General features: G+C 44.0%; 1 protein-coding gene and 1 non-coding gene across 4 annotated transcripts in view; both read right to left on the reverse strand.

The window, feature by feature from the left end:
* The window catches only part of LIFR (LIF receptor subunit alpha), a 70,522-nt gene extending 52,893 nt beyond the window's left edge, over positions 1 to 17,629 (reverse strand). Inside the window, exon 1 of one of the 3 annotated variants that reach the window (XM_074357252.1) lies at positions 17,611 to 17,629. The gene's annotated coding sequence lies outside the window, so the exon portion shown is untranslated. Of the gene's footprint in view, positions 1 to 16,982; positions 17,310 to 17,610 lie in introns of those variants that run through there. The other 2 variants (XM_074357249.1, XM_074357256.1) reach the window with 2 other exon arrangements.
* Positions 5,282 to 5,354, reverse strand: TRNAG-CCC (transfer RNA glycine (anticodon CCC)). The gene has a single exon. It is a non-coding gene; the product is annotated as a tRNA-Gly (tRNA).
* Positions 17,630 to 17,909: the final 280 nt, after the last annotated feature.

Here is a 17,909-nt window from a genome sequence, read left to right on the forward strand (position 1 = left end):
AAAGAGCTCCCCAAGTAGCCAGCATGAGGAATTTAAAAAGACTTCTTCCACAGAGGAGCACTGAGAACAGAAGATGAGGAGAAACACTTCCAGGGAGCAGGGGTCCACACGGGGCTCAGGAAGGAGAGCAGTGTGGGAACAGCTCCCTGAGCCCAGCAGCCATCCGGCGTCACCCGGGGAAGGTGACAGGGCCATCGCCGGTGGCCATGGGTGCACGTGCAGGAGACACTGGGTGTGCGATCAGTGAACATTCTGGGGGTCCTGGGGCAGGCTGGGGAGGCTGGGCCAGGGGAGAAGGGGATGCAGACTTCTTAGCACTAACAGCTAAAGAGAGCATCTTTCAAAAGCTGAGTGAGAATTATTTTCACACTGGAATTCTATACTCAAACTACTGATTGAGAGAATGACATACATTATATACAGAAACACCAGCTCTCAAAAGATATTCCTTCCTGGCTGCCGTTCTCTGAAGGTTACTAGAAGATAGGATTCAGGGAAAAAGAAGAGGTAGAAAACCAAAAATGACCCATGAAACTGAAGTTTTAACTCAGGAGAGCAGCTCTGTGCCTCCCCCCTGGTCTCACTCACAATCACACTAAGATGTATAGGATTCCCCCAGCAACCGGACCCTGTCAGGACTCTGCACCCAGCACCCCTCCCGCCTGGCTCCCTCCTTCCTGCCAGCCTCTCCTCAGCTCACCTGGGAGGTTTGGGTAGGAGGCAGGACTCCCCGAAGGCGTGCGGCTCCTTCTGCTTGCACGACACCTTCTATCACAGGGGTTGCACAAACCCTGACCTGAGGGCCAGACTGGACCCACCACTGCTTTTGTAAATAAAGTTTCACTTGCACACAACCACGCCCACTTGTTTACACACTGCCCAGGGCTGCCGTCACATTATGGTGTTAGCACTGAACGATTTCCACAGAGACTGCATGCCTGCAGCACCTAAAATACTGGACGACCTGGCCCCTTACACAAAGTCTGCTGACCCTTCTCCCAGCCTGTAATTCCTCCAGCAGACTACAAGCTCCCTGAGAGGAAACGCTGTCTCTCCGTTCACTGTAAGACCCCCAGTGTCCAAGCACAGAACCTGCACTGAGCACACACAAAACTTGAAGCTGGCTGATGGGTGGGTGAGAACCAGCACCTAAGTGAGTACGTGCATGTCTGCGCACTATGCTTTGACTGCCAGGCTTCACACTAGCCCGAGGATGGCCAACACGGGGAACCAGAGCTGTGGTTCCCAAACCCTGTGCCGGCATGCCCCAAGGCACAGAAGCAAACGAACTAGGGTACCACAGTGAACTTTAAATGTTCAGAGGAAACAAACTGACATCTTTGTCACAACCTTTATCTCAAGGCAGTTTGGTTTCAACAGTAGGTCATGTTGCGTTCTTCTCAAGGACGTCATATCTTTGTGAAGTGGGAGGGAAGGGTTGTTAGATGCTGTGATAAAACACAGGTACCACCCAAATCACTGTAGAAATGGAAATGGGGTGGCAGTGCCCAATCTGCTTCCAAGGTCTAAGAAGCTATGCAGCACGCAGTAGGTTCATGTGTGTGGCTTTTAAAGAATAAAATTTTAAACATTATTTCCTTTCAGTTGATATGCATTATTTTCTCAAACTGCTACTAAATTGTCAGGTGATAAATATTTATTGAATTGTTTGGACCTAACTTCTGCATAAAAAGAATCGTTAGGTATTTCCTACAACCTGGGAGCACTGTTAAAACAATAAAACACTAAGGACAGTTTAAATCAGAAAGTCTGAGAATTAAATTAGAGGTCAGCTCAGCTGCTTGGGGATTCCACAGTCACACTTTAGTCTGCATTCTGCATGCAGGAGAATGATACTGAAATTTAACTTTTGCTGTAAGAAACTAGCTTTTATTTTTCTGCATTTCCTAGGAATTTTTTATACACTTTCATCTAGATTTTTCTCAGGATCCTTACATTCCTCACAGTTGGTTTTGGTCATCTTCATTCCAGTATCTCCCTGTTAATTCGAGAGCCTGTTCGCACCTCAGCACGTCCAAAAGAGTACATTTGAGTACATCACTCTGGTGCTTAAAATCTCTCAAAAGCTCCTGCTGCTCTGACATCGAGTCACTATTCAGCCTGGTACACTGAGCCCCTCCAGTCCGCCTCCACCCCACCCCACAGCGGAGCTAGACCCCTGCAGCTCCCCATCCTCCGCACTCCTGGGGGCCTCGGGCCGCCCCTCAAACTGTCGCTCTGTGGAATAGCCCTTGTGATGTTCTCCACACTCTAACTCTTCCCATCCCTCAGGAGCCCCTGGAGGCTCCACCACAAAGAGGGACACCTGTCCACTCATTTCTCTTCTCGGCTGGGCAGAGGGGTGACTGCAGCAGCCTTCAATAAATGGTAATGAATGTCCATTAGACAAATGAACCTGTTTTTTCCTTCTATCACAAAGGTGAGACACTCAACTACTGTAGTAAAGAAACAACATGAAGAACATTCCTTCTTCTACAAAACCATGCCAAGAGATCCCTAACATGCAAGAAAGCATGATAAAAACTCACCTTCAAAAAGAACCAGAACAGCTCCATCCTCCAGGCCACGCTTCCCCACACTCACTACCATCAAGGCTTACCTTTTCTTCTTTTTTAAATTTTAATCTCTTCCAGTTGTTAGTCATAAATCTCATTTCCTTGCTCATGTAATCAAAATAACATTTCATATGTTTATTGGTAGCTTTATTTATAAACTGCTTATTCTATCTTTTGCCTGGTTTTCTAATTAGGCATTAATCTGCTCCTTACCACTCAATTAGAAAGAAATATAGTATGCCAATTAACTCTGTTACATACATTGCAAATATATTCCCCAGTTTGCTTTCCGACCTTCCATTGAGGTTTTTGTTTGACTTCTATTAAGTTGGATGTCTCAATTTTGTTCTTTATAGTTTTTGACTGTAAACTTCTTTCTCATGCCAAGATTATAAAACTGTCATGTATATTGTTTTCAAGGACAGTTAAGGCTTTTAACATTTTAAGCTTTAATCCATATGAAGTTAATTTTGGTGAACAGTATGAGTCAGGGACCCAGCTTTCCCCTTCCCCAGCCAAAGGTTACCACTCGTCCAAATCCTGTTAATTAAATAATCCATTCCTTCCTCCACTGACTTGAGATACCTCGGGATCTCATTCCTTCTCAACCTCCTTGGTGGACCTCCTCCAATCCACTGCTCCTTCACCCCACACTCCCTCCCTGAACAGCATCATCTATTCTTGTGGCTTTAACCATCACTCAAAACTAATGCCTTCCTAATCTGTACATCCAGAACTGGCCTCTTCCCAGCCACAGACTAACCATCTCCTGAGCAATTTCTCGCTTATCTGCACAGTTCCACTCAAATGAGTTCCTTCAGGAATGACAAAACATTTTGATGCTACATATCCACTTAGATATTCCACAGATCCCTCAAAAACTCCACATGTGCAAAATTAAACTCCCTTTCCCTTCCAATCCTGTGCCTTGGGCCCCAGTCCCCATTCCTGGCACCAGTCTCTCCTGGGTCACACGGAACTCCTGTCTTTCTGCCCCCTTCCACCTACTCAACAGTTCTACCTCCAAAACATACCTTGACTCTTCCCCTAGCATCGACCCCACTTCCATTCCCACTGCTCTGGAAGGCCCACCAGCATCTCTGGCATAGGTCACTTAAATCACTCATTCATCCCACAGCCTCCAGCAGGGACTCCTACAATCCATCTTCCACGATGACTTGTTTGGCTCTGAACATCATCTCCATCTGATTCTTATCATTCATTCAAACTCTGGGCCAAACATCTGGAGGCTGTCACACCAACTGCTCAGACTATAGGTCCAAACTCAAATTCAAACTCGATTCTACAATCTGCCTCTCCTCTCTGCCTACTCCTGTGCTGGGGCATCTCTGCCTCTTGGCTCTCTCGCAGCCCATCACATTCAGATACTGGCGTTCTCTTAATGTTCCCTCTGCACTGTGTTGAGGTCCCACTTTGGGCATTTATATCACACCAAGTATTATGAAGACTATCCCTTCCCTTCCTCCCACTCTCTTTTCCCATTAATTAGAAGCTCCCTAAAAGCAGAAATTTGTCTTTACAACACTCTTGCATCTAAGAGGGCTTTATATGCACTGCATGTTCAAGATCTATTTTTAGTGACTTGAACAAACCCACCCAAAAGGGCATCTTTGGTAAGGACTTAAAATAGTTTGGTGACACCCAATTATTTATTTTATATTCTGAAGAGAAAGTTGAATGGTATGCTTTTGAATGCACCTCTTCACTATTGGAAAACTTATGAATAAAAAGACAATATTGGTTCAAATCCTGGAAGCTTTTATTTTTAATACATGGAGTAAAACTATCCTTAAAGCCCTTTCTAAATTTAAGAGGGAAAAAAGAATAATAATGTAACAATTTTGAGTAGTTGAAATGCTGGTTTTAGCTAAGCCTCCCATAACACAGAATTCATAAATATTACTTTTCAGATATCATGCATTATTTACGCATTGTTTACTACAGGCAAGGCATCGTTTTCCGTTCTTTAAATGCAATATTGGATTTAATCGGATTGGATTTAATCCCCATAACAACCCTATGAAGTCAACCCTATCATTATTCTCCCCCTTTTTATAACAAGGAAAATGTGGCACTGAGAAGTTTTTGACACTTGCTTAAGGTTACACAGCTAGTCAGGGTCAGAACTTGGATTTAAATACAGATCTGACTACAAATCTCATCTCGAGACCCTTACACTAAACTGAAAAATGTGCAGTGAAAACTCATGGAACTGGAGTCAGGAGTGGGGGACTCCAGTCCCCACTGCACCACTGACTAGGTGGCAGGGGTGTGACCTCGGACAAATCCCCTAACCTCTCTAAAATCACACAGGTTCGACCCAGGGCTTACTTTCCCCACTTTAAATGTCATAAGTTGTTTTCTTCTTAGGACACTTAACTGGCCACCTCCGTGAAGCAGGGGGCCTAGAATGTGCACAGGAACGCTGCTCTCCCCGGCCAGCCCAGTGGAGCGCCGTTCCTGGAGGAAATACCGCCCGCCCTGCCAAGCTCTTCCAAGCGTCACATCAGACAAAGGCCAGGCAGTCTGCGTCAGGGAGCAAGACAGCAAACTGCTACCGCCTTACAGTCCTCCCAACTCTACGCACACTTTCAATTGGTTAGCTCTTTTTAAAAAAAAAAAAAATTGGGGTGGGGTAATTAGGTTCACTTATTTATTTATCTACTTACTTATTTATTTTCAAGTGGAAGTTCTGGGGATTGAACCCAGGACCTCGTGCATGGGAAGCGCGTGCTCTACCACTGAGCTATACCCTCCCCCACCACTGGTTAGCTCTTGACTCGGCAGATGCAAGCTCAGACACACTGAGGGCCAGGCAGAGGAAGTGAGTGATGCTGGCCCCAGGAAACGCAGTAAGGAGGGGAGGACCCCGGGGGACAGCCCCAGCTAGCTCCTTACCTCTTTACCTCCATGCAGGTAACGTACATGCGTCCTGTGTAGTCACAGACCTTCAAGGTTTTCAAAAGGCCAGAAGTGCAGGGCCTTTTTTTTCTTTAATGTGAAATCTCCTTATTTTTAAATGCTAGCAACTAATTCCCATCTTTTAAAAAACACTTTGTAGGCCAAACAAAATACATTTTCAAGCCAAATACAGTTCTTAGGGCGCCAGTTAACAACCTGTTTCAAAATGTATCAGAATGAAAAAATTCTTGCCTTGTTTTTGAAATAATCTTAAAATATAAACCGTTTGAGGACTTATATTTCAGGGCACAGATATTGACCAAAATGTGCCTGAATATTTTCTTAACATTCTTTGGGGTTGAACTCTGAAAGCTCTCCTCTCTGAAAGAATTCAGATGGTTTTCTTTTTTCTTTATCATATTATTTAATCCTAGATCTCAAAATCCCGAGCATTATTTTAGAATACAAATGCTTCTCAAAAAGACAAACAAAAGAACTGAAATAAAATCTCTAGCTTCTGACCAGGGTTACCAACTTCCAAGTATGTGGAAGCACAGCATTTACCTAACGTGTACTTGAGTCTTCTACATAAGGTGGAAAAGAGAATGAGAAATACCTCAGAATATGAAATAATTGGCATTTGTCAAAACTATCTCGGAAAGGGGCATTCTATCAAGACAGCAAGTTCTACAGACCAGAGACATGTGAGCTTGACATTGATCCTGGACAAGACTACAGAATGCATCAGAAAAGGGGCCCTAATCCGATGTATCACAGCCCCACCTCACCTCTTGCTTGACGAGGTCACTGAACTGGGAAAGCCAGGGACAGAAACAGACAGGAAGTGTCTGGATTTGAACAAGACCTTTCCTAACACCTCAAAGATGTTCATGAGTTGTGTGAAAAAGGGTGAAGGGGGCTCTTTCGCCACGTGGTCAACCCTACTCAGAGGGTGCCAACTAACAGATGACATCAACCTGGATGAAGATTATGGACAGATGTGACAGAGTTCTGTTTTTCTAAACATTTTCATTAATGAACTGGAGGAAGAAGCAGGAATCACATTCGTCAGATTTATGGATCCTCCTCCAAAAAAAATTAGGCAAAAATAGTAAATATATTGGATGCATAATGAGGATTCTGATAAATTAGTCTAATAAACTAATCCAATAAGATAAATTTAGCATTGATAATTTCTGGGTCCCAAATAAAACGGTGATGGTGATGACAATAATGCACAGAAAATGAACAAATACAGTTTGGGGGAGACACAGTTTAACAGCAACATGTGGGCAAAGCACAAAAAACTGGTTAGTGAAATGTACCAATAATGGAACGTAACTGCCAAAATAATACGAAGGGGGACAATGCTTCTGTCTCCTCATTTTATCACAACGTCTAAAATCCCGTTCTCCCATAGTGTTAAAATTAAGGGATTCATTTCTTGTCTAAAAAATTAATAAGTAGATAGTCCAACATTAAGGTATTATTAATATGAAACATAAAGCTATTATTGTCCAAATTATTGTAAATTCTTGCTTCAATATCAATCTTACTCTAAGTATTCTTATCCCTTCTCTTCATAGGTGCAACCTACTCCCTATTTCTTCCCAGCTTTTCAGAGGTATAACTGACAAATAAAATTGTATATATTTGAAGTACACAACATGATCATTTGCTATAGGCATAGGTGCATCGTGGGATGATCGCCACAATCAAGTTAATAGCATGTCCATCACCTCACAGGTGTCTTCTTTTTCGTGTGTGGTAAAAATGCTTAAGATCCACACTCACAGCAAATCTCCAGTCTATAATGCAGTGTCATTAACTACAGATCCCAGAACTTACAGTTGAAAGCCTGCGCCCTCTGACCAACATCTTCAGCTCAAGCGGCCGCTCTGTCACTGCCACTTCACCTGCTTCCTGGTTTATGACACCGCCCACACTCAGGGACCCCTCAAACTTTTAGCAACTAAAGGGTAAGGCACCAACAGATCTGTGTTTGAGAGCTTTAAACATCCTGAACACTTTCTCATCACTTCAGTTTAATCAGAAGCTTTAGGAAAAGGGCAGGACGGACTGAGCATGAGAAGCAGTCACTACTTCTGCACGTGTCACTGCCTCAACATTACCAGGAAAAGCAGGACTGGGCCTGGCTGGGGCCTGGCTGGGGCTTCGTCCCTCGGCTGCACTACTGCCAGGTTGCTCACTGGTCTCTGGATCCCAAGCCTCCATGACACAACCTGGAGCCACTCTTCTGAAACGTCCATTTCACATGCCTGGAATTCTCCGTGGCTCTCTCTGGCCTACCGGAAAAGGGGACAGCTTCTAGTGCGGTGTGAGGCTCTCCACGGTCTCATGCCACCCAACTGCAGTTCCGCCTGCCTTCACCCTCTGCCCCACACCAGCCTGGCGCTCGAGTCCCAACAAACATGCCAGGCTCAGCTGTCCTCTGTGTCCCTGCATACACTGTACCCTCTACCCAGAATGTCCCCCCAACTCCACTCCTCCTTGTCCATTTGTCAAACACAAGCTCAGTTCACACTGCTCCAGATCCAACCTTCCTCAGTGTCTTTCCTTAGTGGTGCCCAAACTTGAGACAAATTCCAGTTGCCATGCATCTAGATGATCACTGCCTTGTAGAAGAATTAAGAAGAAAGTAAAATATTTCTTATTGTTTCTATCAAATATAAAAGACAAAAGGCAGATCAGATCCACTCTGCAATGGACATGACCTCCACTGCCCCTGTAAGCATTTGAGTGTTGGATCCCAGCAATGTAGCTCATGGAATGCATGAGTACAGCAAACACAATTCTGACTATTTGTAAGTGAGTGAAAAGTTCCAAAACAGAATCATCTGTCATTTATTGAAGCTGTCATCTGAGAAAGAGTAAGTTGGCTAAGCGCTACGTGCAGCCAATAGCCTAATGTCTGCAGAGCAACATGAGCTTGGTGGCTCTCTCTGTATACACTCAGTACATCTCAGGAGAGAGAGAGTATTTCTTCATGAAAAGTGGTTCTTCCCTCTCCTCCACACCCCAGCTCAAAAAACAAAGGTAACTGCTAGTTTCAGTGGAGGCCCAAGTGGGCCATGGAAAGCAATGGTGTAGACAGAAAAAATGTAAGAGAAAGAAAGGATAAAATGTTGGCTTTGCTAGTGGCTCCAACCTGTAACATGACCTCTACATGCATTCTACACAGGAACAAGAAAAAATGATTTATAAAACCAGCTTTTTTTATTAGGCTGTCTAAGGGAAATAAAATGCAAGATTAGTGTTTGTCATGAAGGTTCCAAGACATCTTTCATGACTACTGAGGGCCTATTTTATATCAAAATATTTACAGCTCTTGCCAGCTTTAAAAAGAAAAAAAGCTGTCCCTATAAAAGGAACAAATTACAAAATAAATGCATTTTTATATACCATCAAATGGAATCATTATTTTAAACCTCATGCTTTATCACCCTCATCCTCAGTGAGACCATGTGCTGGAATTTCTCACATGGGCTATCCATGAATTCCACCCATCATAAATTTATTAGCAGAAATCCATCTCAATAATTTTATACAAGATAGTTTCAAAAAGGCATGTCCTTCACAGAAGATGTATAGTGCAATTTTAAGACTATTAGCCTAGGATATTCTCACACATGTATAACACAAGTCATCACTAAATCATCAGTGGATGTCAAGGTGAAATGACCTCACTTGCTCTTCACGGACTTGATAGAAAAGACAGGAGGCAATGTTTGTGTTCGCTGAAAAGACACGTCACAATACAGTTTCTTTTAAAATTGCAGGAGAAAAAATTAAAAAATAAAATTGCAGGAGAGGATTGTTGATTTGACTGTCAACTGTGGTAACATGTTTATTGAGTGTGTGTGCCTCCTGGCCCTGAGCTGTTCTGGTCACTTCCCCTGCCATTCAAGTGGTTGGGGATGTGTCTGTCCCAGGCACTGCTATACATCTGACTCCTACCCACTGCCTGGAAAAAAAAGAGAGGCCCTTAAGAGTTGCTGAATAATGACTCACAATTCACTTTAACAACTTCATAAAAGGAAAGAAGATCAGACCCTGATCTTCAAGAACTTCTCATACAGGACGATTGAAGATGACAACAGAAGGGAAAAAAAATGCCTTTAATACAAAACCAAGTCACTTGGCAATGGAAAGCATTTTAATTTTAAAGTAAATAAAAAATCAACAAAATGTTTCCCAGTGACCAGAAGCATTGAAATATTTTGTCAAAATGTCCTAAATCCTTTTCACAACAGTTTGATACAAGCTACTATGCTTCGAAATTCTGTATTAATAGGAATATTGGCCTTACTCATAACAGAATAGTGAGGGCAAGGTAACATTTATCTACCACTTACTCACAACCTGCGGACACAGTGACCTGGGTATTACCATTCCCACTCTACGGATGAGAAATCAGACACAGAACTTTCCCAAGGGGATCTGCTCTCATGCCCTCTACTGCACAACATGCTTTAGATGTTGGAAATCCAGGAAAATAAAAATAGTAGTCACCTGTGCTTTGAACACACAGAGATAATCTCACCTAATATTTGGTCTACAGTCTTCCTGGCATTTTCCTACATCCTAGGTAGAAAATTGCTAACTCGCTCTTTCCCTCTCTCTCTCTCCAAAAACAAACAAAAAAACCTTAGATCAACTTACACATACTGTTCTGCAAACTGCTTTTTCAATTTGCTGTTTACAAATGTTGAGTATCTTTCCACATCAATCAATACCGTCAATGAAGAAAGGGTTTTCCATTACATGTATACACCACAATTTATGTAATCAATCTCCCTATTACTAAGCATTTAAGTTGTTTCTAGTTTATAACTATCATAAACAAAGCTACAAAAATCACTTTGGCAAATTAGAGGTTGGGTTTTTTGGTGTACTTTCTGTGGAGGTCACCAGAATCTGGAGATGAATTTTTTCCAAACTTCGGAGAGCACCCCTGCCAGATTTTGAGACACCCCACCAAGCAGACTTCCCACCAGGTTAAGAATCAGTGTGCGGGGAGAAAGCTTCTGACAGGAACACGGTGCCCACATGCATTGTGTAGGCGAGAACCACTGCTATAGGTCCATCTCTGTACACATGCTTTATTTTTTTCCCCTTAGTTTAAATTCCTAGTGGTGGAAATGCCTGACTAAGGGACATGGCACATTTTTGAGGCTTTCGATGAGTAATACAAAATTGCCCTCCTGGAAAGTTATAACAATTGAAACACCCACCAGCAGCATTTGAAAGTGACAATTCCCCAAACCTAATAGCTAGATTGTTTTTAAACAATCAAATCCCTATATGGCCCTAAGTTTTAAAAACAGTGAAACTATTGATAAAAATACATCTAGGAAAATAGCAAACAATTCAGACAACAAATACTAGATTTTAAAGTAGGCATGTTTTCAAATGCAAAATATAAAACTTGAATGACATCAGATCCCAGCAGGCCAAACAGAATGATTTATTAGAAAATCCAGTGAAACCGGGCTCTGAAAGGTGTCAAGCCAGTAAGTAAAACTCCACATCTTCACTTGCCCATCTGGCTAATATCAGACTAACAGTCTGGGCTTTAACAGCAATATGCTCTGTTGTTTAACAGGAAACTCATGAAATTGGACATTATTTCAAATTTTATTATTACCATCTAATAGCTAATGTGGCAATCAAATTCTCAAAAATTGTCTTATGGATTCATTTATTTAACAAATATCAGTCGACTGTGGGCTGGGCACTGTTCTATGCTGGAGACACAGCAGTGAATCCCACATATTTCCTGCTGTTCCAGAGGGGAGCTCAGAACCCTGTAGTTAGGAATCAGCAAATCATGGTTACAATACACCAGTCTGGAACTACTGGATTCTTGGGCACATTAGAACACTTCTGGGGCTTGGTTTCTTTACCAGTAAACTTAAAAAGTTGACCAGATGACTTGAGGTCCCTTCTGGCTCTCAACTTCTGTATCTTCTTTGGTTTTGCTTGAATGCTAAAGCTCCCTTACTTCTAAGTGCTTTGCATTTTAGTTCTATATAGTTCTTTCATGAAATCAGAACCAGCCTCTCCCTCAAAAAACTCAATTTTATTTCTCCAGTAAACCTTTGGTGATCCAGGTAACTGCAAGGAATAACAGAGGATAAGGTGCCAGTTCGATGAAGACTGATACTCCCAACTTCAACTGTTTCTTTGAAGAGGATCCTAAAATGTTGCCTCGTTCACTTCTGTACTACAGTATAAATACTAGGGCATAAACCGTGAAACAGCACGTCACTGGTATGGTGGCAGGTCTCCAAGCCTGTGGCTGGGAATGGCTGGCACCCAGCTTTAAGGTGGTGCACTGGTGCCCTCAGGGGCTGCAGCACTGAAGTTGCAGTGGGGGAGTCTCACCTCTCTCCAGCTTACCCTCACCCCCAATTCAAGAGGCACATCCTGTCTATAGACAGTCCACAACTCACTGCTCCATTAGCACTTCTAATATTAGTCATGGGAAGCATTATTTCTGCCACCACTTGTTACTTTCCACCACATGTTCCTGCCACCACCATTTCAGCTGTCCTCTATTCCAGGGTCTCCTTGAAGAAGCAGCTAGAGGAAGGCAAGGGGCCTCAGTATCCCAAGTCACCCTCTAGGGAAGAGCCACACACTTTCTGGAAGTAACAGCACCTTCTTGTGGTCTTCTAGGACACTGCCACATAATAACAGATACATAGTCTCAACTATGGGCACATACAATGATTCCAAGCTTGTATCTGCCCCACAAACCAAAAGAATGGGTAAGAGCCAAGATTTTCTCACCTCTCTGCAAAAGCACAAGAAAAATTCACCTACCAGAAGTTTTTCCACAACTTTCAATATAAAAGCATAAAATGATACTCAATAAAACACAACCTTTTCTCACACGAGCAGCAGCACCAGCAGCCAGGACTGGTAAGAATGTATGTGCTGTAAATTGTAGACAATGGAAGACAAATGAGGAACTCCTGCATTTCTACAGTTCACACAGGAAATGTAAAGGCAGCAGTAAAAGTGCTTTAACAAGCACCTAAGCCTCTAAACGTATCACTGGCATATAAAATAGATGTTTACGCACTTTTGCAATTTGTCTGAAGAGCTTTCACTGCAAGGACAGTGGCAAAAGACGTAAGGCAATGACCTGACTTAAGATTTAGGACTGACAGAATCCATCCTTTACACAGTGTGTGCACAGTGCTTATGAGAGAATGTTGGAAGATAAAATTACCTTTTGTGGGAACAACTTATTGGGTTCAGGTATTGACCAATTAGAACAGGAAATTAAAAAATCAAAAACTCTCATTCTGCAAGGTCACAAAACTCCTGATGTTGAACAGGGGCTCAAAAGGCACAGCTAAGAAAAAAAGACAACCGATTCAAATTAAGCATCTATAACAAGTGCTGGGCACAAAACGCATTTCCCAAGCTTTCAATTAATATAAAGGAACATATATTTAGAATGACCAACAGATTAGAAGCTGGGGAGAGGAAATACCACATTTCCTGATATTCCCTAAAATAGATCAGGCACACATTCCTCCTGTGAGAATAAAAGTACCTGCACAAAGCCCGTATCTTTTATGTCTTGCCATCTGCCCCCCCCTGCAAATTTAAACATTCACTGTACAAAAGAAGGCACCTCTAAAACTTTTACACTTAAGCAAGTGGCTAATTCACTGAAATCAAGATGAAACTTCTGACTAAATTACTCAGACGTCACTATGATGTTCTGTAGAATTAGGCATGTTTTTAAGGCTTAGTACTTTAATTTCAGGGAATGAAAATCAAGTGCAACTGATTTAGAGCAATAAATTTGAGAGGATCTGTTAATAGTAGAACAGATTTGGTAACATCAGGGCCAGAGCCAAGAGGAACACTCAAATAAAAGGCTCCCGAATCTAGGTATTTTGACCAAAATCAGGCAAGATTATTTCTGAAACTCTCTAATTATTCACTAATGCAATAAAATATTCACAGTGCATTCTGACCAAGACTGTTCCTGGAGCTGGGGGAGCAATCTTCATTGACAAGCAGATTGGAGCCTGCCCTCCTGGAGCTTCCAGCAGGTGGAACTCCACTATCCAGGGTCTCTTTTTCACTTCTGGAAAGACTCCTGGATGTATACAAATACCCAGGGCACCAATCCCAGCACCTGCTCTCTCCTGCCAGCCACTTTTTCCATTTCCCCATCATCATGAACTCCAACCACACAGGCAAGCCCTCTGTTCCTCTGACGTGTAAGACTCAGTCTCACCACAGGGCCTTTGCACTTGCTGCCCCTGTTGCCTGAGCCACCATTCCTCTAGCTCTCCAAAAACACTCAACTCAAATCTCTCCACCTCAAAGAGGCTGCTAGGGCCAGTCTAAAACAGCAGCCCCAACCCTGCCCCTCTTTACCAGAGCAACCCTATTTTATTATTCCCCCAGCACCTATCACTCTCTGACAGTATCTCCTCTCCTGTCTCTCTGCTTTTGTCCACCTCCCTCACTAAGATGTGGACTCATTAAAGCTGAGGCTGTCTGTTTGGTGTACTGCTATATTCTCAGTCCACAGAAAGTTGCCTGGAATGTAACAGATGATCAGTAAGTATTTATTTACGAAAAGCAAATATAGGCAATATTAGCAGTATTATACCACAATGACAAGTACTCAATAATGAAGGAAAAAGAAAAGACCTTGAATGCTAAAAGGTTTGACTGGTCAGTTTAAAAAAGAAAAGATCATTATAGCTTCTTAAACTAGTCTTAAAAACACTCTCAAAAATAAGCATAATGGAAATATAAAGCTCAACACTGGCTAATTCTCAAGTTTTATAATGCATTTCCCTCAATTGCTAGCTAGCATTAGTCTTACTTCTATAATTTACTCTGTTTGAAAAGAACTCTACGAGACCTCAATTTTTAATTTAAAAAAAGGGCCAAGTATTTTCTAAAACCATATTCCCCTTAAGAGTAATAACCTTCTCATAAACTATACAATTTATAACTATATTACAGCAACATTAAAATATGAGACACCAGTGATGAGCTACAGAAGGCAGGGATATCAGTGCCTAATGGCAAATACGTTTTTATGAAACACTAACTGCCTTTATCTTCAACTTAATCAAAGGTACAAGATGTTTCTCACATACAGAATATTTAAACTCTTAATTTTTCTTATAGATTATTCTTAAAATTTTTTATCTGTTCTTTTACTTTTTTGTTGAAACAAAGAACTAATTTGTGAATCAAGGACTATGACCTTAGTAACTGGCCTTGAGGTCTCATGCTTCACCACGAAGACACCAAAGATCCTTATGGACTGCTTTGAAATTATACAAAGGAAATGGTGTATGTTGGTGAGAAGGGGCACTTATTTCCTGGAACATAAAGCAAAGAAGTAAGTTACTACTGCCTTTGGACCTTTGGGAATAATTGAAATCTACTTAGAAACCTCAAAAACGAATGTTTTATAGCAAAATATTAGAAAGAACCTACACATGCCTCAAGAAAGGAGAAGTTAAATAAATTATGGTTCGTCCTTAATGGAGTTCTCAGCAGCCGTTAGAGAATGAGACAGCTTTTAGGTACTGATACAGAGACTGCCAAGATTTAGGACTCTGCGGGGAGGGGGGGGGGGAGGGCGGGGAGCTAGTGCAGAACAGAGTATACAATGTGTCCTCGTTTGTGGAAAGACAAATAAAAAGAACACATACAAAATGTTTATCCTAGCATAGGCTTTATCAGGAAAGATAGACATAAGGAGCTAGTAACCCTGGGTCCTGGGAGAACAGGGTGCTGTGAGGCACTGGGGGGGGGGGGGGCGCAAGAACGAGCAGGGAGAGGTATGCTTCCAGTCTACAGTTTTTTTTATATCTACTGAATCTTCTATAGTGTGCACAGTATGCACTGCCTGTCCCACAAATTAACATGATAAAATTTAACATTAGAACTTATACTATTGTCAACATTAAAGGATGTTTATTTATTCAAGGATGACCATCAAGAAGCAAAAGCTTTCAAAAGTCACAAAAGTTCATCCCCTTCGACAGCAACAGGGCAGTTCCAGATCCTTATTTCCCACAAAAGAATCCAAGTCTCCACTCATTAGAGAGGCGCGCTTGTGATCTTACCTATTACAAAGCAAATAAGTCCTAATTCAATACTTGGAAGGGAAATTCAAATCGAGCTTGTAACTAACTAATGAAGCCTCCAAATCAACACAGTCTCCCCTTGGCTATGAAACAGAAAGTCAAGGTAAGAAACAAGCAAGAGGACAGTGCTTTTAAAAACACATGCTATACCTAGGTTTCCTTTCCTCTGCCAAGGCTAAGACAAGGAACCCTCTGATATTAGTGAAATGTGATTTCAGGTCTGTGACAAAGTCATCATTTAAGGGAAGGGGCAAGCATCTTTTGCACTAAACAAACGCTCTGAGTTTTCTTTTTGAGAGGAGGGGAATGCTTTAAATTGAATTTAGGAATCATTTTTGGATCCCTGACTAAATGATTCTACTAAGTCACATTAATTTTACTCCAAGCAAAAAAAAAACTTTTAAATTAAAGACAAATCCGAAACTGAAAACGAACAAATCAGAAAGCAAACTTTAAACTGAAACCTTTCTGTTGAAAACTACATCTTAAAAGAACGTATTACAAAGGGCAAAAAAAATCATTTCCATACAAATGCCATTCAATAATAGTTCATACGTTATATCAATATTTGACTGCATTAAACACACCCATACAAAAAGGAACACAGAGATATCCAACTGCAAATAAAACACCTCATAAATTTTTGGTAGCCGAAGGTGGAGACCAGAATCACATTATTCAAGCTCAGACATAAATTCACAACATCTGAAGCGCAGTTTTCTGTCGGTCAGAACTCAGGATTCCAGCTTTGTCCTTTTAAACAACACATTAAAAGTGGCATCTTTTATCAAGCCTAACTTTGATCGCCAAGTCTTTTAACTCTAGATTTAAAATCAGTATAGCACCTTGACATACAAGCACATAGAAAGACAGGTAAATCAAATACACCATGAATACAGAAGGGCCAGAGAACTAGTTTAAAGAAGAGTTGAGGCACGGGGTCACGAAATCACTCGGTTGATTACACCTCGTAATGAAAATAAAAATTAAAGCACCTTCTTATCTCCCAGGTAGACTGGCCTGAGAACTTACTGCCCGACGTGGGGCAGAAGTTCGCGGCCGTGGAATCTGCGCCCTCTGGGAGCTGAAGGCGGCCCGAGGGGGCACCGACAGCGGCACGACCTGGCGCGCCCCACCCCCCGCCCCCCGTCCTTCCTCTGGGGCGCTCCCCGACCCCGGGACCCGAGCCGGCCGGAGCGCTGCCCCCCGCCCCTCGCCGGCTGCCGGGCGCTCGCGGCGACGCGCCCACGGGACCGGGCTCCAGGCTCCGCAGCGCCCACTGCCCGCGCCGCGCCCACCCGCCCCCGCCACTCACGGGCCGCTCCCGCGCCGCTATGTGGCCATCCCCGGCCGTCAGCTCGGCCGCCTCGGCCGCCGCCCGGGGGCTGCCCGGAGTCCGCAGTCGCCCGGGCGCTGGAGGCGCGGACGAGGGGGGCCGGGCACAACCCGCCGCCTCCGCCGCCGCCGTCTCCCCTCCTCGGTCCCAGCGCTGGGCTGCTCCAGGCGACCACGGGCGAAGGGCGGCCCGCTGCCCTCCGCGAGCCTCGGGAGCCGCCGCCGCCAGAGCCGCGCGGAGGCAACAGTAACAGCCACGGCCACTGGCGAGACGCTCCAGCCGGGACTGCGGCGCGCGGGGGCGGTGCCTGCACGCCGCTCGGCGGGGGGCGCTGCGATCCCGGCCCCGCCCCCGGCCCCGCCCCGCCGCCCGCGCCCCGCGCGCCCCCGCCGGAAGCTGCCCGCGCGTCCCTGCGTTGCCCCCAAGCCCGGCCGCGCGCGTCCGGCGCTCGCCGCGGGGCCGCCCCGGGGAGTCGGAGAAGGGCGGGAGCGCGCAGGGCCCGAGCGCCGAGGGTGGTGCTTCTGCGGAGAGTCCTGTCGCCGGGCCAATCTCGGAAGGTCATGGAAGAGTCGGGGAGAGAAGCGGCCCAGCCGGTGCAAATACTCACGGAAGGCTGGCCTAGCGCGCGGCGGCCTTGCGCGACGGAGAGCGGCTCCTAAAACGCTTTCGATGCTCATTGCAAACACTGCATAGAGGAGAGGGCAACGTGGGGCCGTGTTTAAGCTTCCTCTGTAAATACAGAGGAAAACCAACCTTTGCGGTTGGATGGGGGATAAGGGGGGGGCGACTGCTTAGATTTTGAGTTACCTAAAATGCCCCCAGGGCTGAGGCGCTGCCACTCAGGCCTCCCTCCTGCCCTGTGCAGGGCTCCCTCAGCCCGAGAAGGCCCGAGGGGGCATTCTGAGA

The sequence above is a fragment of the Camelus bactrianus genome, chromosome 3 (assembly GCF_048773025.1).
Source record: "Camelus bactrianus isolate YW-2024 breed Bactrian camel chromosome 3, ASM4877302v1, whole genome shotgun sequence".
NCBI classification, from domain to species: domain Eukaryota; kingdom Metazoa; phylum Chordata; class Mammalia; order Artiodactyla; family Camelidae; genus Camelus; species Camelus bactrianus.